Source organism: Scyliorhinus torazame, chromosome 4 (genome assembly GCF_047496885.1).
Source record: "Scyliorhinus torazame isolate Kashiwa2021f chromosome 4, sScyTor2.1, whole genome shotgun sequence".
NCBI lineage: Eukaryota > Metazoa > Chordata > Chondrichthyes > Carcharhiniformes > Scyliorhinidae > Scyliorhinus > Scyliorhinus torazame.
Window position 1 is genome coordinate 374,620,473 of NC_092710.1, and position 18,317 is coordinate 374,638,789.

Here is an 18,317-nt window from a genome sequence, read left to right on the forward strand (position 1 = left end):
AGCCCAGTGACTGTCCTGCTACACCGACCCGGATTACTAGCCCAGTGACTGTCCCGCTGCACCGACCTGGATTACTAACCCAGTGACTGTCCCGCTACACCGACCCGGATTACTAGCCCAGTGACTGTCCCGCTGCACCGACCTGGATTACTAACCCAGTGACTGTCCCGCTGCACCGACCCGGATTACTAGCCCAGTGACTGTCCCACTGCACCGACCTGGATTACTAGCCCAGTGACTGTCCCGCTGCACCGACCCGGACTACTAGCCCAGTGACTGTCCCGCTACACCGACCTTGATTACTAGCCCAGTGACTGTCCCGCTACACCGACCCGGATTACTAGCCCAGTGACTGTCCCGCTACACCGACCCGGATTACTAGCCCAGTGACTGTCCCACTACACCGACCCGGATTACTAGCCCAGTGACTGTCCCGCTACACCGACCCGGATTACTAGCCCAGTGACTGTCCCACTGCACCGACCCGGATTACTAGCCCAGTGACTGTCCCGCTACACCGACCTGGATTACTAACCCAGTGACTGTCCCGCTACACCGACCCGGATTACTAGCCCAGTGACTGTCCCACTACACCGACCCGGATTACTAACCCAGTGACTGTCCCGCTACACCCACCCGGATTACTAACCCAGTGACTGTCCCGCTACACCGACCCGGACTACTAGCCCAGTGACTGTCCCGCTACACCGACCTGGATTACTAGCCCAGTGACTGTCCCGCTGCACCGACCTGGATTACTAGCCCAGTGACTGTCCCGCTACACCGACCTGGATTACTAGCCCAGTGACTGTCCCGCTACACCGACCTGGATTACTAACCCAGTGACTGTCCCGCTGCACCGACCCGGATTACTAGCCCAGTGACTGTCCCGCTGCACCGACCTGGATTACTAGCCCAGTGACTGTCCCGCTGCACCGACCTGGATTACTAGCCCAGTGACTGTCCCGCTGCACCGACCTGGATTACTAGCCCAGTGACTGTCCCGCTACACCGACCTGGATTACTAGCCCAGTGACTGTCCCGCTGCACCGACCCGGATTACTAGCCCAGTGACTGTCCCGCTGCACCGACCCGGATTACTAGCCCAGTGACTGTCCCGCTGCACCGACCCGGATTACTAGCCCAGTGACTGTCCCGCTGCACCGACCCGGATTACTAACCCAGTGACTGTCCCGCTGCACCGACCTGGATTACTAACCCAGTGACTGTCCCGCTGCACCGACCCGGATTACTCGCCCAGTGACTGTCCCGCTCCACCCACCCGGATTACTAGCCCAGTGACTGTCCCGCTGCACCGACCTGGATTACTAACCCAGTGACTGTCCCGCTGCACCGACCCGGATTACTCGCCCAGTGACTGTCCCGCTCCACCCACCCGGATTACTAGCCCAGTGACTGTCGCGCTACACCGACCTGGATTACTAGCCCAGTGACTGTCCCGCTGCACCGACCTGGATTACTAGCCCAGTGACTGTCACGCTACACCGACCCGGACTACTAGCCCAGTGACTGTCCCGCTACACCGACCTGGATTACTCGCCCAGTGACTGTCCCGCTGCACCGACCCGGATTACTAGCCCAGTGACTGTCCCGCTCCACCCACCCGGATTACTAGCCCAGTGACTGTCGCGCTACACCGACCCGGATTACGAACCCAGTGACTGTCCCGCTACACCGACCTGGATTACTAGCCCAGTGACTGTCCCGCTCCACCGACCTGGATTACTAGCCCAGTGACTGTCCCGCTGCACCGACCTGGATTACTCGCCCAGTGACTGTGCCGCTACACCGACCTGGATTACTAGCCCAGTGACTGTCCCGCTGCACCGACCTGGATTACTAGCCCCGTGACTGTCCCGCTACACCGACCTGGATTACTAGCCCAGTGACTGTCCCGCTGCACCGACCTGGATTACTAGCCCAGTGACTGTCCCGCTGCACCGACCCGGATTACTAGCCCAGTGACTGTCCCGCTGCACCGACCTGGATTACTCGCCCAGTGACTGTCCCGCTGCACCGACCCGGATTACTAGCCCAGTGACTGTCCCGCTACACCGACCCGGATTACTAACCCAGTGACTGTCCCGCTACACCGACCTGGATTACTAGCGCAGTGACTGTCCCGCTGCACCGACCTGGATTACTAGCCCAGTGACTGTCCCGCTGTACCGACCTGGATTACTAGCCCAGTGACTGTCCCGCTCCACCGACCTGGATTACTAGCCCAGTGACTGTCCCGCTGCACCGACCTGGATTACTAGCCCAGTGACTGTCCCGCTGCACCGACCCGGATTACTAGCCCAGTGACTGTCCCGCTGCACCGACGCGGATTACTAGCCCAGTGACTGTCCCGCTACACCGACCTGGATTACTAGCCCAGTGACTGTCCCGCTACACCGACCTGGATTACAAGCCCAGTGTCTGTCCCGCTACAACGACCCGGATTACTAGCCCAGTGACTGTCCCGCTACACCGACCCGGATTACTAGCCCAGTGACTGTCCCGCTACACCGACCTGGATTACAAGCCCAGTGTCTGTCCCGCTACAACGACCCGGATTACTAGCCCAGTGACTGTCCCGCTGCACCGACCTGAATTACTAGCCCAGTGACTGTCCCGCTGCACCGACCTGGATTACTAGCCCAGTGACTGTCCCGCTACACCGACCCTTATTACTAACCCAGTGACTGTCCCGCTACACCGACCCGGATTACTAGCCCAGTGACTGTCCCGCTACACCGACCTGGATTACTCGCCCAGTGACTGTCCCGCTACACCGACCCGGATTACTAGCCCAGTGACTGTCCCGCTAGACCGACCTGGATTACTAGCCCAGTGACTGTCCCACTGCACCGACCTGGATTACTAGCCCAGTGACTGTCCCACTGCACCGACCCGGATTACTAGCCCAGTGACTGTCCCACTGCACCGACCCGGATTACTAGCCCAGTGACTGTCCCGCTGCACCGACCTGGATTACTAGCGCAGTGACTGTCCCGCTACACCGACCCGGATTACTAGCCCAGTGACTGTCCCACTGCACCGACCCGGATTACTAGCCCAGTGACTGTCCCGCTGCACCGACCTGGATTACTAGCCCAGTGACTGTCTCGCTGCACCGACCTGGATTACTAGCCCAGTGACTGTCCCGCTGCACCGACCCGGATTACTAGCCCAGTGACTGTCCCGCTGCACCGACCCGGATTACTAGCCCAGTGACTGTCTCGCTACACCGACCCGGATTACTAGCCCAGTGACTGTCCCGCTGCACCGACCTGAATTACAAGCCCAGTGACTGTCCCGCTACACCGACCTGGATTACCAGCGCAGTGACTGTCCCGCTGCACCGACCTGAATTACAAGCCCAGCGACTGTCCCGCTGCACCGACCTGGATTACCAGCGCAGTGACTGTCCCGCTGCACCGACCTGGATTACCAGCGCAGTGACTGTCCCGCTGCACCGACCCGGATTACTAGCCAGTGACTGTCCCGCTACACCCACCCGGATTACTAGCCCAGTGACTGTCCCGCTACACCGACCTGGATTACTAGCCCAGTGACTGTCCCGCTGCACCGACCTGGATTACTAGCGCAGTGACTGTCCCGCTGCACCGACCTGGATTACCAGCCCAGTGACTGTCCCGCTACACCGACCCGGATTACTAGCGCAGTGACTGTCCCGCTGCACCGACCTGGATTACTAGCCCAGTGACTGTCCCGCTGCACCGACCTGGATTACTAGCTCAGTGACTGTCCCGCTACACCGACCCGGATTACTAGCGCAGTGACTGTCCCGCTACACCGACCCGGATTACTAGCCCAGTGACTGTCCCGCTGCACCGACCTGGATTACTAGCCCAGTGACTGTCCCGCTACACCGACCCGGATTACTAGCCCAGTGACTGTCCCGCTGCACCGACCCGGATTACTAGCCCAGTGACTGTCCCGCTGCACCGACCCGGATTACTAGCCCCGTGACTGTCCCGCTGCACCGACCTGGATTACTAGCCCAGTGACTGTCCCGCTGCACCGACCCGGATTACTAGCCAAGTGACTGTCCCGCTGCACCGACCTGGATTACTAGCCCAGTGACTGTCCCGCTACACCGACCCGGATTACTAGCCCAGTGACTGTCCCGCTGCACCGACCCGGATTACTAACCCAGTGACTGTCCCGCTGCACCGACCCGGATTACTAGCCCAGTGACTGTCTCGCTACACCGACCTGGATTACGAGCCCAGTGACTGTCCCGCTGCACCGACCCGGATTACTAGCCCAGTGACTGTCCCGCTGCACCGACCCGGATTACTAGCCCAGTGACTGTCTCGCTACACCGACCCGGATTACTAGCCCAGTGACTGTCCCGCTGCACCGACCTGAATTACAAGCCCAGTGACTGTCCCGCTACACCGACCTGGATTACCAGCGCAGTGACTGTCCCGCTGCACCGACCTGAATTACAAGCCCAGCGACTGTCCCGCTGCACCGACCTGGATTACCAGCGCAGTGACTGTCCCGCTGCACCGACCTGGATTACCAGCGCAGTGACTGTCCCGCTGCACCGACCCGGATTACTAGCCAGTGACTGTCCCGCTACACCCACCCGGATTACTAGCCCAGTGACTGTCCCGCTACACCGACCTGGATTACTAGCCCAGTGACTGTCCCGCTGCACCGACCTGGATTACTAGCGCAGTGACTGTCCCGCTGCACCGACCTGGATTACCAGCCCAGTGACTGTCCCGCTACACCGACCCGGATTACTAGCGCAGTGACTGTCCCGCTGCACCGACCTGGATTACTAGCCCAGTGACTGTCCCGCTGCACCGACCTGGATTACTAGCTCAGTGACTGTCCCGCTACACCGACCCGGATTACTAGCGCAGTGACTGTCCCGCTACACCGACCCGGATTACTAGCCCAGTGACTGTCCCGCTACACCGACCCGGATTACTAGCCCAGTGACTGTCCCGCTGCACCGACCCGGATTACTAGCCCAGTGACTGTCCCGCTGCACCGACCCGGATTACTAGCCCCGTGACTGTCCCGCTGCACCGACCTGGATTACTAGCCCAGTGACTGTCCCGCTGCACCGACCTGGATTACTAACCCAGCGACTGTCCCGCTACACCGACCTGGATTACTAGCCCAGTGACTGTCCCGCTCCACCGACCCGGATTACTAGCCCAGTGACTGTCCCGCTGCACCCACCCGGATTACTAGCCCAGTGACTGTCCCGCTGCACCGACCTGGATTACTAGCCCAGTGACTGTCCCGCTGCACCGACCTGGATTACTAGCCCAGTGACTGTCCCACTCCACCGACCTGGATTACTAACCCAGTGACTGTCCCGCTGCACCGACCTGGATTACTAGCCCAGTGACTGTCCCACTCCACCGACCCGGATTACTAGCCCAGTGACTGTCCCGCTGCACCGACCCGGATTACTAGCCCAGTGACTGTCCCGCTACACCGACCCGGATTACTAGCCCAGTGACTGTCCCGCGACACCGACCTGGATTACTAGCCCAGTGACTGTCCCGCTACACCGACCTGGATTACTAGCCCAGTGACTGTCCCGCTGCACCGACCTGGATTACTAGCCCAGTGACTGTCCCGCTGCACCGACCTGGATTACTAGCCCAGTGACTGTCCCGCTGCACCGACCCGGATTACTAGCCCAGTGACTGTCCCGCTGCACCGACCTGGATTACTAGCCCAGTGACTGTCCCGCTGCACCGACCTGGATTACTAACCCAGTGACTGTCCCGCTGCACTGACCCGGATTACTAGCCCAGTGACTGTCCCGCTGCACCGACCTGGATTACTAGCCCAGTGACTGTCCCGCTGCACCGACCTGGATTACTAACCCAGTGACTGTCCCGCTGCACCGACCTGGATTACTAGCCCAGTGACTGTCCCGCTGCACCGACCTGGATTACTAACCCAGTGACTGTCCCGCTGCACCGACCCGGATTACTAGCCCAGTGACTGTCCCGCTACACCGATCCCGATTACTAGCCCAGTGACTGTCCCGCTGCACCGACCCGGATTACTAGCCCAGTGACTGTCCCGCTGCACCGACCCGGATTACTAGCCCAGTCACTGTCCCGCTACACCGACCCGGATTACTAGCCCAGTGACTGTCCCACTCCACCGACCCGGATTACTAGCCCAGTGACTGTCCCGCTACACCGACCCGGATTACTAGCCCAGTGACTGTCCCGCTGCACCGACGCGGATTACTAGCCCAGTGACTGTCCCGCTACACCGACCTGGATTACTAGCCCAGTGACTGTCCCGCTACACCGACCTGGATTACAAGCCCAGTGTCTGTCCCGCTACAACGACCCGGATTACTAGCCCAGTGACTGTCCCGCTACACCGACCCGGATTACTAGCCCAGTGACTGTCCCGCTACACCGACCTGGATTACAAGCCCAGTGTCTGTCCCGCTACAACGACCCGGATTACTAGCCCAGTGACTGTCCCGCTGCACCGACCTGAATTACTAGCCCAGTGACTGTCCCGCTGCACCGACCTGGATTACTAGCCCAGTGACTGTCCCGCTACACCGACCCTTATTACTAACCCAGTGACTGTCCCGCTACACCGACCCGGATTACTAGCCCAGTGACTGTCCCGCTACACCGACCTGGATTACTCGCCCAGTGACTGTCCCGCTACACCGACCCGGATTACTAGCCCAGTGACTGTCCCGCTACACCGACCTGGATTACTAGCCCAGTGACTGTCCCACTGCACCGACCTGGATTACTAGCCCAGTGACTGTCCCACTGCACCGACCCGGATTACTAGCCCAGTGACTGTCCCACTGCACCGACCCGGATTACTAGCCCAGTGACTGTCCCGCTGCACCGACCTGGATTACTAGCGCAGTGACTGTCCCGCTACACCGACCCGGATTACTAGCCCAGTGACTGTCCCACTGCACCGACCCGGATTACTAGCCCAGTGACTGTCCCGCTGCACCGACCTGGATTACTAGCCCAGTGACTGTCTCGCTGCACCGACCTGGATTACTAGCCCAGTGACTGTCCCGCTGCACCGACCCGGATTACTAGCCCAGTGACTGTCCCGCTGCACCGACCCGGATTACTAGCCCAGTGACTGTCTCGCTACACCGACCCGGATTACTAGCCCAGTGACTGTCCCGCTGCACCGACCTGAATTACAAGCCCAGTGACTGTCCCGCTACACCGACCTGGATTACCAGCGCAGTGACTGTCCCGCTGCACCGACCTGAAGTACAAGCCCAGCGACTGTCCCGCTGCACCGACCTGGATTACCAGCGCAGTGACTGTCCCGCTGCACCGACCTGGATTACCAGCGCAGTGACTGTCCCGCTGCACCGACCCGGATTACTAGCCAGTGACTGTCCCGCTACACCCACCCGGATTACTAGCCCAGTGACTGTCCCGCTACACCGACCTGGATTACTAGCCCAGTGACTGTCCCGCTGCACCGACCTGGATTACTAGCGCAGTGACTGTCCCGCTGCACCGACCTGGATTACCAGCCCAGTGACTGTCCCGCTACACCGACCCGGATTACTAGCGCAGTGACTGTCCCGCTGCACCGACCTGGATTACTAGCCCAGTGACTGTCCCGCTGCACCGACCTGGATTACTAGCTCAGTGACTGTCCCGCTACACCGACCCGGATTACTAGCGCAGTGACTGTCCCGCTACACCGACCCGGATTATTAGCTCAGTGACTGTCCCGCTACACCGACCCGGATTACTAGCCCAGTGACTGTCCCGCTGCACCGACCCGGATTACTAGCCCAGTGACTGTCCCGCTGCACCGACCCGGATTACTAGCCCCGTGACTGTCCCGCTGCACCGACCTGGATTACTAGCCCAGTGACTGTCCTGCTGCACCGACCCGGATTACTAGCCAAGTGACTGTCCCGCTGCACCGACCTGGATTACTAACCCAGTGACTGTCCCGCTACACCGACCCGGATTACTAGCCAAGCGACTGTCCCGCTACACCGACCTGGATTACTAGCCCAGTGACTGTCCCGCTCCACCGACCCGGATTACTAGCCCAGTGACTGTCCCGCTGCACACACCCGGATTACTAGCCCAGTGACTGTCCCGCTACACCGACCTGGATTACTAGCCCAGTGACTGTCCCGCTGCACCGACCTGGATTACTAGCCCAGTGACTGTCCCGCTGCACCGACCCGGATTACTAGCCCAGTGACTGTCCCGCTGCACCGACCCGGATTACTAGCCCAGTGACTGTCTCGCTACACCGACCCGGATTACTAGCCCAGTGACTGTCCCGCTGCACCGACCTGAATTACAAGCCCAGTGACTGTCCCGCTACACCGACCTGGATTACCAGCGCAGTGACTGTCCCGCTGCACCGACCTGAATTACAAGCCCAGCGACTGTCCCGCTGCACCGACCTGGATTACCAGCGCAGTGACTGTCCCGCTGCACCGACCTGGATTACCAGCGCAGTGACTGTCCCGCTGCACCGACCCGGATTACTAGCCAGTGACTGTCCCGCTACACCCACCCGGATTACTAGCCCAGTGACTGTCCCGCTACACCGACCTGGATTACTAGCCCAGTGACTGTCCCGCTGCACCGACCTGGATTACTAGCGCAGTGACTGTCCCGCTGCACCGACCTGGATTACCAGCCCAGTGACTGTCCCGCTACACCGACCCGGATTACTAGCGCAGTGACTGTCCCGCTGCACCGACCTGGATTACTAGCCCAGTGACTGTCCCGCTGCACCGACCTGGATTACTAGCTCAGTGACTGTCCCGCTACACCGACCCGGATTACTAGCGCAGTGACTGTCCCGCTACACCGACCCGGATTACTAGCCCAGTGACTGTCCCGCTACACCGACCCGGATTACTAGCCCAGTGACTGTCCCGCTGCACCGACCCGGATTACTAGCCCAGTGACTGTCCCGCTACACCGACCCGGATTACTAGCCCAGTGACTGTCCCGCGACACCGACCTGGATTACTAGCCCAGTGACTGTCCCGCTACACCGACCTGGATTACTAGCCCAGTGACTGTCCCGCTGCACCGACCTGGATTACTAGCCCAGTGACTGTCCCGCTGCACCGACCTGGATTACTAGCCCAGTGACTGTCCCGATGCACCGAGCCGGATTACTAGCCCAGTGACTGTCCCGCTGCACCGACCTGGATTACTAGCCCAGTGACTGTCCCGCTACACCGACCTGGATTACTAGCCCAGTGACTGTCCCGCTGCACCGACCTGGATTACTAACCCAGTGACTGTCCCGCTGCACCGACCCGGATTACTAGCCCAGTGACTGTCCCGCTGCACCGACCTGGATTACTAGCCCAGTGACTGTCCCGCTGCACCGACCTGGATTACTAACCCAGTGACTGTCCCGCTGCACCGACCTGGATTACTAGCCCAGTGACTGTCCCGCTGCACCGACCTGGATTACTAACCCAGTGACTGTCCCGCTGCACCGACCCGGATTACTAGCCCAGTGACTGTCCCGCTACACCGATCCCGATTACTAGCCCAGTGACTGTCCCGCTGCACCGACCCGGATTACTAGCCCAGTGACTGTCCCGCTGCACCGACCCGGATTACTAGCCCAGTCACTGTCCCGCTACACCGACCCGGATTACTAGCCCAGTGACTGTCCCACTCCACCGACCCGGATTACTAGCCCAGTGACTGTCCCGCTACACCGACCCGGATTACTAGCCCAGTGACTGTCCCGCTACACCGACCCGGATTACTAGCCCAGTGACTGTCCCGCTACACCGACCCGGATTACTAGCCCAGTGACTGTCCCGCTACACCGACCCGGATTACTAGCCCAGTCACTGTCCCGCTACACCGACCCGGATTACTAGCCCAGTGACTGTCCCGCTACACCGACCCGGATTACTAGCCCAGTGACTGTCCCGCTACACCGACCCGGATTACTAGCCCAGTGACTGTCCCGCTACACCGACCCGGATTACTAGCCCAGTGACTGTCCCGCTACACCGACCCGGATTACTCGCCCAGTGACTGTCCCGCTACACCGACCCGGATTACTAGCCCAGTGACTGTCCCGCTACACCGACCCGGATTACTAACCCAGTGACTGTCCCGCTACACCGACCCGGATTACTAGCCCAGTGACTGTCCCGCTGCACCGACCCGGATTACTAGCCCAGTGACTGTCCCGCTACACCGACCTGGATTACTAGCCCAGTGACTGTCCCGCTGCACCGACCCGGATTACTAGCCCAGTGACTGTCCCGCTGCACCGACCTGGATTACTAGCGCAGTGACTGTCCCGCTCCACCGACCTGGATTACTAGCCCTGTGACTGTCCCGCTGCACCGACCTGGATTACTAGCGCAGTGACTGTCCCGCTACACCGACCCGGATTACTAGCCCAGTGACTGTCCCGCTACACCGACCTGGATTACTCGCCCAGTGACTGTCCCGCTACACCCACCCGGATTACTAACCCAGTGACTGTCCCGCTGCACCGACCCGGATTACTAGCCCAGTGACTGTCCCGCTACTCCGACCTGGATTACTAGCCCAGTGACTGTCCCGCTACACCCACCCGGATTACTAGCCCAGTGACTGTCCCGCTGCACCGACCCGGATTACTAGCCCAGTGACTGTCCCGCTGCACCGACCTGGATTACTAACCCAGTGACTGTCCCGCTACACCGACCCGGATTACTAGCCCAGCGACTGTCCCGCTACACCGACCTGGATTACTCGCCCAGTGACTGTCCCGCTACACCCACCCGGATTACTAGCCCAGTGACTGTCCCGCTGCACCGACCCGGATTACTAGCCCAGTGACTGTCCCGCTACTCCGACCTGGATTACTAGCCCAGTGACTGTCCCGCTACACCGACCCGGATTACTAGCCCAGTGACTGTCCCGCTACACCGACCTGGATTACTAGCCCAGTGACTGTCCCGCTACACCCAGCCGGATTACTAGCCCAGTGACTGTCCCGCTACACCGACCCGGATTACTAGCCCAGTGACTGTCCCGCTACTCCGACCTGGATTACTTGACCAGTGACTGTCCCGCTACACCCCGCCGGATTACTAGCCCAGTGACTGTCCCGCTACACCGACCCGGATTACTAGCCCAGTGACTGTCCCGCTACACCCACCCGGATTACTAGCCCAGTGACTGTCCCGCTACACCCACCCGGATTACTAGCCCAGTGACTGTCCCGCTGTACCGACCCGGATTACTAGCCCAGTGACTGTCCCGCTACACCGACCTGGATTACTAGCCCAGTGACTGTCCCGCTGCACTGACCCGGATTACTAGCCCAGTGACTGTCCCGCTACACCGACCTGGATCACTAGCCCAGTGACTGTCCCGCTACACCGACCCGGATTACTAGCCCAGTGACTGTCCCGCTACACCGACCTGGATTACTAGCCCCGTGACTGTCCCGCTACACCGACCTGGATTACTAGCCCAGTGACTGTCCCGCTGCACCAACCCGGATTACTAACCCAGTGACTGTCCCGCTACACCGACCTGGATTACTAGCCCAGTGACTGTCCCGCTGCACCGACCTGGATTACTAGCCCAGTGACTGTCCCGCTGCACCGACCTGGATTACTAGCCCAGTGACTGTCCCGCTACACCGACCTGGATTACTAGCCCAGTGACTGTCCCGCTGCACCAACCCGGATTACTAACCCAGTGACTGTCCCGCTACACCGACCTGGATTACTAGCCCAGTGACTGTCCCGCTGCACCGACCTGGATTACTAGCCCAGTGACTGTCCCGCTGCACCGACCTGGATTACTAGCCCAGTGACTGTCCCGCTGCACCGACCTGGATTACTAGCCCAGTGACTGTCCCGCTGCACCGACCTGGATTACTAGCCCAGTGACTGTCCCGCTACACCGACCCGGATTACTAGCCCCGTGACTGTCCCGCTACACCGACCTGGATTACTAGCCCAGTGACTGTCCCGCTACACCGACCTGGATTACTAGCCCAGTGACTGTCCCGCTACACCGACCTGGATTACTAACCCAGTGACTGTCCCGCTGCACCGACCCGGATTACTAGCCCAGTGACTGTCCCGCTACACCCACCCGGATTACTAGCCCAGTGACTGTCCCGCTGCACCAACCCGGATTACTAGCCCAGTGACTGTCCCGCTACACCGACCTGGATTACTAGCCCAGTGACTGTCCCGCTGTACCGACCTGGATTACTAGCCCAGTGACTGTCCCGCTGTACCGACCCGGATTACTAGCCCAGTGACTGTCCCGCTACACCGACCTGGATTACTAGCCCAGTGACTGTCCCGCTACACCGACCTGGATTACTAACCCAGTGACTGTCCCTCTGCACCGACCCGGATTACTCGCCCAGTGACTGTCCCGCTGCACCGACCTGGATTACTAACCCAGTGACTGTCCCGCTGCACCGACCCGGATTACTAGCCCAGTGACTGTCCCGCTACACCGACCCGGATTACTAGCCCAGTGACTGTCCCGCTACACCGACCTGGATTACTAGCCCCGTGACTGTCCCGCTACACCGACCTGGATTACTAGCCCAGTGACTGTCCCGCTGCACCAACCCGGATTACTAACCCAGTGACTGTCCCGCTACACCGACCTGGATTACTAGCCCAGTGACTGTCCCGCTGCACCGACCTGGATTACTAGCCCAGTGACTGTCCCGCTGCACCGACCTGGATTACTAGCCCAGTGACTGTCCCGCTACACCGACCTGGATTACTAGCCCAGTGACTGTCCCGCTGCACCAACCCGGATTACTAACCCAGTGACTGTCCCGCTACACCGACCTGGATTACTAGCCCAGTGACTGTCCCGCTGCACCGACCTGGATTACTAGCCCAGTGACTGTCCCGCTGCACCGACCTGGATTACTAGCCCAGTGACTGTCCCGCTGCACCGACCTGGATTACTAGCCCAGTGACTGTCCCGCTGCACCGACCTGGATTACTAGCCCAGTGACTGTCCCGCTACACCGACCCGGATTACTAGCCCCGTGACTGTCCCGCTACACCGACCTGGATTACTAGCCCAGTGACTGTCCCGCTACACCGACCTGGATTACTAGCCCAGTGACTGTCCCGCTACACCGACCTGGATTACTAACCCAGTGACTGTCCCGCTGCACCGACCCGGATTACTAGCCCAGTGACTGTCCCGCTACACCCACCCGGATTACTAGCCCAGTGACTGTCCCGCTGCACCAACCCGGATTACTAGCCCAGTGACTGTCCCGCTACACCGACCTGGATTACTAGCCCAGTGACTGTCCCGCTGTACCGACCTGGATTACTAGCCCAGTGACTGTCCCGCTGTACCGACCCGGATTACTAGCCCAGTGACTGTCCCGCTACACCGACCTGGATTACTAGCCCAGTGACTGTCCCGCTACACCGACCTGGATTACTAACCCAGTGACTGTCCCTCTGCACCGACCCGGATTACTCGCCCAGTGACTGTCCCGCTGCACCGACCTGGATTACTAACCCAGTGACTGTCCCGCTGCACCCACCCGGATTACTAGCCCAGTGACTGTCCCGCTACACCGACCCGGATTACTAGCCCAGTGACTGTCCCGCTACACCGACCTGGATTACTAGCCCAGTGACTGTCCCGCTACACCGACCCGGATTACTAGCCCCGTGACTGTCCCGCTACACCGACCTGGATTACTAGCCCCGTGACTGTCCCGCTACACCGACCTGGATTACTAGCCCAGTGACTGTCCCGCTGCACCGACCTGGATTACTAGCCCAGTGACTGTCCCGCTACACCGACCCGGATTACTAGCCCAGTGACTGTCCCGCTACACCGACCCGGATTACTAGCCCAGTGACTGTCCCGCTGCACCGACCCGGATTACTAGCCCAGTGACTGTCCCGCTACACCGACCTGGATTACTAGCCCAGTGACTGTCCCGCTATACCGACCCGGATTACTAGCCCCGTGACTGTCCCGCTACACCGACCTGGATTACTAGCCCAGTGACTGTCCCGCTGCACCGACCTGGATTACTAGCGCAGTGACTGTCCCGCTACACCGACCTGGATTACTAGCCCAGTGACTGTCCCGCTACACCGACCCGGATTACTAGCCCAGTGACTGTCCCGCTACACCGACCCGGATTACTAGCCCAGTGACTGTCCCGCTACACCGACCCGGATTACTAGCCCAGTGACTGTCCCGCTACACCGACCCGGATTACTAGCCCAGTGACTGTCCCGCTACACCGACCCGGATTACTAGCCCAGTGACTGTCCCGCTACACCGACCTGGATTACTAACCCAGTGACTGTCCCGCTGCACCGACCTGGATTACTAGCCCAGTGACTGTCCCGCTGCACCGACCTGGATTACAAGCCCAGTGACTGTCCCGCTGCACCGACCCGGATTACTAGCCCAGTGACTGTCCCGCTGCACCGACCTGGATGACTAGCGCAGTGACTGTCCCGCTCCACCGACCTGGATTACCAGCCCAGTGACTGTCCCGCTGCACCGACCTGGATTACTAGCCCAGTGACTGTCCCGCTGCACCGACCTGGATTACTAGCCCAGTGACTGTCCCGCTGCACCGACCTGGATTACTAGCCCAGTGACTGTCCCGCTGCACCGACCCGGATTACTAGCCCAGTGACTGTCCCGCTGCACCGACCTGGATTACTAGCCCAGTGACTGTCCCGCTACACCCAGCCGGATTACTAGCCCAGTGACTGTCCCGCTACACCGACCCGGATTACTAGCCCAGTGACTGTCCCGCTACTCCGACCTGGATTACTTGACCAGTGACTGTCCCGCTACACCCAGCCGGATTACTAGCCCAGTGACTGTCCCGCTACACCGACCTGGATTACTAGCCCAGTGACTGTCCCGCTACACTGACCCGGATTACTAGCCCAGTGACTGTCCCGCTACACCCACCCGGATTACTAGCCCAGTGACTGTCCCGCTACACCGACCTGGATTACTAGCCCAGTGACTGTCCCGCTACACCCACCCGGATTACTAACCCAGTGACTGTCCCGCTACACCGACCTGGATTACTAGCGCAGTGACTGTCCCGCTACACCGACCCGGATTACTAGCCCAGTGACTGTCCCGCTACACCCACCCGGATTACTAGCCCAGTGACTGTCCCGCTGTACCGACCCGGATTACTAGCCCAGTGACTGTCCCGCTACACCGACCCGGATTACTAGCCCAGTTACTGTCCCGCTGTACCGACCTGGATTACTAGCCCAGTGACTGTCCCGCTGCACCGACCCGGATTACTAGCCCAGTGACTGTCCCGCTGTACCGACCCGGATTACTAACCCAGTGACTGTCCCGCTACACCGACCTGGATTACTAACCCAGTGACTGTCCCGCTGCACCGACCCGGATTACTAGCCCAGTGACTGTCCCGCTACACCGACCCGGATTACTAGCCCAGTGACTGTCCCGCTACACCGACCTGGATTACTAGCCCAGTGACTGTCCCGCTGCACCAACCCGGATTACTAACCCAGTGACTGTCCCGCTACACCGACCCGGATTACTAGCCCAGTGACTGTCCCGCTACACCGACCCGGATTACTAGCCCAGTGACTGTCCCGCTACACCGACCTGGATTACTAGCCCCGTGACTGTCCCGCTACACCGACCTGGATTACTAGCACAGTGACTGTCCCGCTACACCGACCCGGATTACTAGCCCAGTGACTGTCCCGCTACACCGACCCGGATTACTAGCGCAGTGACTGTCCCGCTACACCGACCTGGATTACTAGCCCAGTGACTGTCCCGCTACACCGACCCGGATTACTAGCCCAGTGACTGTCCCGCTACACCGACCTGGATTACTAGCCCAGTGACTGTCCCGCTGCACCGACCCGGATTACTAGCCCAGTGACTGTCCCGCTGCACCGACCTGGATTACTAGCCCAGTGACTGTCCCGCTACACCGACCCGGATTACTAGCGCAGTGACTGTCCCGCTACACCGACCCGGATTACTAGCCCAGTGACTGTCCCGCTACACCGACCTGGATTACTAGCCCAGTGACTGTCCCGCTACACCGACCCGGATTACTAGCCCAGTGACTGTCCCGCTACACCGACCCGGATTACTAGCCCAGTGACTGTCCCGCTACACCGACCTGGATTACTAACCCAGTGACTGTCCCGCTGCACCGACCTGGATTACTACCCCAGTGACTGTCCCGCTGCACCGACCTGGATTACAAGCCCAGTGACTGTCCCGCTGCACCGACCCGGATTACTAGCCCAGTGACTGTCCCGCTGCACCGACCTGGATTACTAGCGCAGTGACTGTCCCGCTCCACCAACCTGGATTACCAGCCCAGTGACTGTCCCGCTGCACCGACCTGGATTACTAGCCCAGTGACTGTCCCGCTGCACCGACCTGGATTACTAGCCCAGTGACTGTCCCGCTGCACCGACCCGGATTACTAGCCCAGTGACTGTCCCGCTGCACCGACCTGGATTACTAGCCCAGTGACTGTCCCACTCCACCGACCTGGATTACTAGCCCAGTGACTGTCCCACTCCACCGACCTGGATTACTAGCCCAGTGAATGTCCCGCTGCACCGACCTGGATTACTAGCCCAGTGACTGTCCCGCTACACCGACCCGGATTACTAGCCCAGTGACTGTCCCGCTACACCGACCCGGATTACTAGCCCAGTGACTGTCCCGCTACACCGACCTGGATTACTAGCCCAGCGACTGTCCCGCTACACCGACCCGGATTACTAGCCCAGTGACTGTCCCGCTCCACCGACCCGGATTACTAACGCAGTGACTGTCCCGCTACACCGACCCGGATTACTAGCGCAGTGACTGTCCCGCTACACCGACCTAGATTACTCGCCCAGTTACTGTCCCGCTGCACCGACCCGGATTACTAGCCCAGTGACTGTCCCGCTACACCGACCTGGATTACTCGCCCAGTTACTGTCCCGCTGCACCGACCCGGATTACTAGCCCAGTGACTGTCCCGCTACACCCACCCGGATTACTAACTCATTGACTGTCCCGCTACACCCACCCGGATTACTAGCCCAGTGACTGTCCCGCTGCACCGACCTGGATTACTAGCCCAGTGACTGTCCCGCTACACCGACCTGGATTACTAGCCCAGTGACTGTCCCGCTCCACCGACCTGGATTACTAGCCCAGTGACTGTCGCGCTACACCGACCTGGATTACTAGCCCAGTGACTGTCCCGCTCCACCGACCTGGATTACTAGCCCAGTGACTGTCCCGCTACACCGACCTGGATTACTAGCCCAGTGACTGTCCCACTGCACCGACCTGGATTACTAGCCCAGTGACTGTCGCGCTACACCGACCTGAATTACTAGCCCAGTGACTGTCCCGCTCCACCGACCCGGATTACTAGCCCAGTGACTGTCCCGCTCCACCGACCCGGATTACTAGCCCAGTGACTGTCCCGCTCCACCGACCCGGATTACTAGCCCAGTGACTGTCCCGCTACACCGACCCGGATTACTAGCCCAGTGACTGTCCCGCTCCACCGACCCGGATTACTAGCCCAGTGACTGTCCCGCTACACCCACCCGGATTACTAGCCCAGCGACTGTCCCGCTACACCGACCCGGATTACTAGCCCAGTGACTGTCCCGCTACACCGACCCGGATTACTAGCCCAGTGACTGTCCCGCTCCACCGACCCGGATTACTAGCCCAGTGACTGTCCCGCTGCACCGACCTGGATTACTAGCCCAGTGACTGTCCCCCTACACCGACCCGGATTACTAGCCCAGTGACTGTCCCGCTGCACCGACCTGGATTACTAACCCAGTGACTGTCCCGCTGCACCGACCCGGATTACTAGCCCAGTGACTGTCCCGCTCCACCGACCCCGATTACTCGCCCAGTGACTGTCCCGCTACACCGACCCGGATTACTAGCCCAGTGACTGTCCCGCTACACCGACCTGGATTACTAGCCCAGTGACTGTCCCGCTCCACCGACCTGGATTACTAGCCCAGTGACTGTCCCGCTGCACCGACCTGGATTACTAGCCCAGTGACTGTCCCGCTACACCGACCTGGATTACTAGCCCAGTGACTGTCCCGCTACACCGACCCGGATTACTAGCCCAGTGACTGTCCCGCTCCACCGACCTGGATTACTAGCCCAGTGACTGTCCCGCTACACCGACCTGGATTACTAGCCCAGTGACTGTCCCGCTGCACCGACCTGGATTACTAGCGC